The following is a 6041-nucleotide window of genomic DNA, read 5'->3' on the forward strand; positions in this document are numbered from 1 at the left end:
TGCTTGGGGCTCGGCCCTTTGTCCTCAAGCGCTTCCTTCCCTGGCCCCTGCGCAGCTCCCAGCCTCTGATGCCTCCCGGGGACCGAGTCTAGGCCCCCGTGTCCCCAGAACACCGCCCAGTGCTGTTCACAGGGGGCCTTCCTTGACCATCATAAAACACAGGTGACATAAAACTGACCGACTTGGCATTTTTTGCTGAGAGTTGCCGGGATGGAGCCGGGCACCCGACCGCTGAGCTGCGCCCCAGCCCTTCTTATTTTTTATTTGAGACAGGGTGCTGCTAAGTTGCAGAGGCTGGCCTTCATCTTGCAATACTCCTGCCTCAGCCTCCTCGTTGCCGCAGGGCCAGGCCTGAAGGTGGAACACTCCCCCACCCGCGTTTCTCTGTTGGTCAGGCTACTATTTACCACCTATTTACCACCACCTCCCCCTCACCCTGTGCAGTGTGGGACTGGGCTCCAGAGCCGCTCCCTCTCTTCCTCGAGCAGGTCACTCGCCCTCTCTGGGCCTCACATCAGTGATGTTCCCACCGTATTGGCCTGGGAGGCCTGGCGCCTGGCATGCAGTGGGTGCTCAGTAAGTGCTCACTGTTTTTGGAGGTGAACGCTCTCACGGCACCCGAGTGCCCCAGCCGGGCGGGCGCGGCAGAGCTCATCTGCAGGTGGCTGGACGAGGGGGCTGTGGCCTGACCCGGGAGAGCACAGCAATGGGGCCCCAATTTCTGCCTCTGGAGTTGTGAGGTCACAAGAACAGGAGTGACAAGCCAGCCCAGTCGCTCAACACCCCCCATGGGCCGGCGGTGACTTTGTGCCCCGTTAACAGATGGGCAGCTGAGGTCCCAGGCCAGGGCACCTCAAGAGTGATGTTCTCTCTGGGCCTTGGCTCTGCCCAGCCCAGCCCGGGACGTGCCCCCAGGGCCCTGAGGCCTGCCTGTGTGGCCTGGACCTGCACCCCCCCCCAGGCCTGTGACTTGACATGACCCATCATCCTGAGCCCCGCGCCTGTGCTGGCCTGGCCTGGGCCCCCTGACCCTCTGGGCACCGGCTCCCTCTGCACGGCTCAGGCCTCCCCATCCCTCCCTGCACCAACCCGGTCGCCCTCTGCGCCAGAGGACCGCTGTCCAGGGCTGGGTGCTCTCTGGGTGGGTCCCAGCAGGGTGCTGAGGAGTGTCACTGGCCTCTGCCTCTCCAGCCCCCGTCCTGACAGCCACAAATGTCCCCAGGCAAGGCTGAGTCCCCTGCAGCGGAACCACTGCTCGGTACCCCTCCGCAGAGGCTGCCCAGTGCCCTGAGGCGGTCCCAGGTCCCCTGAGCTCCCCCGCAGGGCACCTTCACCGAAGGCCACTGCCTGGCCCCGGGCCCTGGGAAGGCATCTGGGGATCTGGAGTGTCGCCCCTTCCCAGAGTGGCCCCTAGACCAGGGGCAGCGTCCCCGTCAGCATCCTGATCACCGAGCCCTGTCTCCTCTGTGGGACGGTGAGCCTGGCCGGGCAGGGCTGGTCTGCACTGGCCACTTGTCCCCAGCACTCAGAAGAGGGCCCAGCATACAGTAGGAGCTCAATGATTGAGAAAAACAGCAAACACTGGCTACATGTCAGGAACTGCTGAGGCCTTCAGTCCACTGTTGACGCCCTTCAGACACCGGGGACAGCTCGCAGGTCCCTCTACAGACAAGGGACCGAGGCCCCGGGCAGGGCAGACACTGCCCAGGCCGGGAGCCTGGCGTCGGGACCAGAGCCCTGGGACACCTTCACGACACAGCACTGGACCCAGGAGCCGGGGGGCGCCTGACCACCTGGGGCCACCTCACCCGCTGCCCCAGTGCACCCCGGGGCCTGCGTTACCAGGGCTTCGGCACCCCCGTCCCAGGGCCATCTGCTTCCCGCCATGAACTGGAGGGGCCTCTGCCAGCAGCCGCCGGTGCCCACCCGCTTCCCGGGCGCGCCTGCCACCTGCCAGGCCAGGGCTGCCCAGCACCTGGCCACGGAGCCGCCACGGGCCCAGGCAGCAGAGCCACGAGGGCCCAGGGCGTCCACTGTGTGTGCTGGGCCCTGCCGGCAGCCCTGTCCCCTGGCCTACAGGAGGCACCAGGAAGCAAGAGCCCGTCCAGGAGGCCACCTCATCCTCCGCCCGAGTCCCACGGTCACTCCAGCTCTGGCACCAGCCACGGCACAGAGGGGACAGCCGCCTGGTGGTGGCCTTCCCTAAGGCCACGGCCCTCACCCCACCCAGCTCCGTCCCTCCTGGTCCCTGCTGGGGCTCCTGGGCGTCCCCCCTCCCCAGGCCCCTGGGGCTCTGAGCCTCTCCACCTCGCGCACCGGACACCAGCTGCTGCCCCCGCCTGGCACCCTGAGTGGCCCTGATGTCTCTACTCCGAGCTGCGCCCGGGCTGTGCCCACCCAACACGCCCCTGGCTGGCCGTCCTTGGCGCCCCTCCACCCTGCGCTCCCGGGCCCCAGGATGCCCTCGGGGACCCTCTTCTAAGTTCCAAACAACGAGGCAGACGCCTGTGGGTTTCCACGATCGCGTCCACAGCCTGCCCGGTCCACCCACGCCCAGGGCGCCCACTCTCTTCCCCGTCCACTCCTGCCCCGCACACCCAACGCCCGCCCTCCTGGGCGCTCTCCCTCCCAACCAAACGCATCCAGAATCCCGCCCCCGCCCTGTCCACGCCCGCCCGCCCGGGTCAGCATCTGACTCAGCCATGGCCGCCCACACCCCAGACCGTCCTGGACACCAGAGGGCACTGAACTCCCGGCCCTTGGCCTCCAGGGCTCCCACCGCCCTCGGGGTCAAAACCCAGCCTCCCGCAGGCCTCAGGGCCCCCGTGACCTGCCCGTCCCTCCCTGACCCCTTCCTCCTTCTCCCCTCACTCCCTCTGCTCCAGCCTTGGCCCCGGGCTGCGCCTCCCTCCTGCCAGGCTGAGCCCTGCCCTGCCCTGCTCACAGCCCTGCCATGGCTCCCTAGTGCCCCTCAGGGGAAAGAACCCAACCCCCCCCAACCTTCCTCCTGCCAGAGGGTCCAGGCCACCTCTGCTCAGCCTGCCCCCTCTGCCAGGAGACCTGCCTGGCCTTCCCAAGGCCCAGCTCCTGGGTGCTGTAGCCACACTTGTAACCCCAGCGGCTCAGGAGGCTGAGGCAGGAGGATCCCAGGTTCCAGGCCAGCTTCAACAACTCAGCAAGACCCTGTCTCAAAATAAAGAACTAAAAGGGCTGGGGAGTGGCTTGGTGGCAGAGCCATCCCCGTCAACCCTCAGGCTGCAGAGGACCCAGGCCCGCCCTGCACACAGGGCCAGCGCAGAGGGCCCAGGGCAGAGGGCCCAGCACAGAGGGGGGCACATGGGGGGCTGCGGCCTGGGGCAAGAGGGAAGCAGCCATGTGGACAGGGACTGTGGTGTGGACGGGTGCAGGTGGTGTGGACGGGTGCAGGTGGTGTGGACGGGAGGGCACAGGTGGGCGGGACGAGGGAGTGGCAAGGGCCAAGCTGGGGCTGGGTGCCTTAGAGCAGCAGCAAGAGGGTCAGGAGGCGCCTGTCCAGGGAGGCCTGGCTTCTCCCGCTTCTCCCTGGTACCAAGGCCCCAGCTTGGCTGGCCACGGACTCACTTTATGTCCAGTGACCTTGCTGTGTGACCTCAGCCAACAGCCCGCCCTCTCTGGGCCTCTGCACAGGATGGTGAGGGACTCGGGGCCCCTGACCGGGCGCTTCCTCCACGGGCCCTGCGAGGGTGGGCGCCTGACTCCAGACGGTGGGGGGGCTCCTGTCGGCCTGGCCCTCCCAGCATCCAGCTCAGGGACAGGCGTCCCTCGGGGGATCAAGTGACCCGGCCCGGCAGCCGGGCCCCTGCGCCACGCAGGTCTGGTTACCGGCTCTGCTTACAGCTGCCTCCCCCAGCTGCCTCGGTGGCCCCCATGGCCGCCCCGCCGGGCTCCGGGGCCGTCCAGGAACTTGGCAGGAAGGCCACAGGCCCGGGCCCTGCCCGCCCTCAGCCGTCCCGACAGTGACGTCCACGATGAGGGTCCCAGGGGACGTCTCCAAGGCCGTGAGCCCCGCGATGACCACCCAGCCAACCGCACGGCGCTCTGCAGCCCCGGCCAGACCCTCGCCCTCTCTGGGCTTGTTCCTCCTCCGCAAAATGGGGGGAGAGCTTGGCTCCTGAGGGCAGGGGGCCTCCGTGCTGGTCTCCACTGTGCCCCACCCCCCGTGCCCGCACGAGGGGCTCGACACATGCCAGCAGGGTGTGCACCCCAGGAAGGGCCCCGCTCATCCCACGGGGGCCAGGGCGTGTCCACTGCAGGCTTCCTGCACACCCACTGCATGTCAGGACCCACTGTGTGCCAGGACCCACTGTGTGCCAATACAGCAGGGCTTCAGCTGTGACGGGGACATACGTGTCGAGGGCTGGGCCCGGAGGCCCTTTGCGGGTAGGAGCTGGCGTCATTGCCACCCCAGGCCTCAGAGATTAGCACGTCAGCCTCATTGTGCCAATGGAAAACCTGGAGCCCAGAGAGGTGAGGCCGCTGGGCTGAGGTCACACAGCACGCAGGGGGCTGAGACCCTGAGCTATCCTGCCTCCCACCGGCGTTTTGCTGAGTGCTCGCGGGTGCCATCTGTCCTCCGTGGTGGCACAGCCTCAGGAAGCACTTTACAGATCAAACATGGAGACCGGGGAGGCTGTCCCTGTCCCTGGGCCACTCGGGGAGAAGGGAGACGAGGTGGCAGAGGCAGGACCTCACGTGGGACACCGACAGGTCCCCAGGCAGCAGGGGGGGGGGGGCTCCGGTAATTGATTTTAATCACTGTTTGGAAATCGGGCCTCCAGGAGGCAGAGTGGAAGCAGCAGCTCCTAATTAGGAGTGGGGGGGCCGCGGCCATTCAGTGAAATTAAAGTGTCATTTACACCCAGCAGGGAGCTGGGGGGCAGGAGACCCAGGGGAACCGGAACCGGGACGGCTGAGGGCCAGACACCCACAGACCCAAGGCTGCAGCCCGGGCCAGGCAGGCGCGGCCGCAGACCCCCTGGAGGGGCCCGGGAGCCGGCTGGGCTCAGGCCTGGATCTGGGGCTCTGTTTCAGGGTCCCTGTCCTCAGAGTCCTTGATCTAGGAGCAGAAAATAGGGACCCTGACACCCAGCGCCTGGGCCTGGGAGCCCCTCTTCCACCCCTGAGCCCCTCAGAGTTCACCCAGCCACGCGCCCTGGCAGGGGCCTTGTTTGGAAGGACACAGGGACCCCTGAGTGGGCAGTACCAAAAGGAGAGTCCTGCAGGGGGACACCTCTGAGAGATACGGGCGGGGACAGGAGGGGCCCTGCCAGAGCTGCTGGGAGTGGAAGACTGGCAAATGAACTCAGAGAAGACAAAGGCAGGAAATAGGTCCCCAGGGAAGACCCTGGGGTCAGAGTGGACCACAAGTCCTGGTGAGTCAGGGCTCAGGAATGGCGAAGCTGGCAGGGTGATGATGTTGCTGTAGGATGGGGCGTGAGAACTGTCCCACAGTGGAGAGAAACGGCCAGGAACAGGGGCCCCTGGGGGTTGGGTGACCTCGGGGACTGGCACTCTGAATGCTGCCCTATCTGTGTCGTCACCTGGCTCAGGCCTCACAGGGCAGCCACAGCGGATACTACGGGAGGGCCCTGACCGCCCTCCCAGCCCTGGGCTGGGCCTTGAGAGAGGTGCCTCCTTTAGCAGGGGAGCCAGGGCACTGCTCTGCTATTTAATAGGAGGAGAAACTGAGGCCCAGAGTGGGCACCAGGTGAGGCCCAAGTTGCCCAGCCAGGAAGGGGCCCGCCTGGGATTTGAACTTGGCCTGTGTGGTCCAGGACAGACTCCAACCACAGCAGAACCCACCTCGCTCATCCACCAGATCCAGGGCTCAGACCCCACAGAGCTGCCCTGGAGCCACCCTCCTCCCCACAGCCCCTGCCTGGCCAGTCCCCAGCCTCACCAGCCTGCACCAGCTGTCACCTCCGCACTCACTGGTCTCTCCACTGCACCCCACGGCCTGTGGTCCTGCAGCCGCCGCCAGAGGGCGCCTGTGAGCACCTGAG

This window comes from Spermophilus citellus, assembly GCF_964194105.1.
Source record: "Spermophilus citellus genome assembly, chromosome: 3".
Taxonomy (NCBI): Eukaryota; Metazoa; Chordata; class Mammalia; order Rodentia; family Sciuridae; genus Spermophilus; species Spermophilus citellus.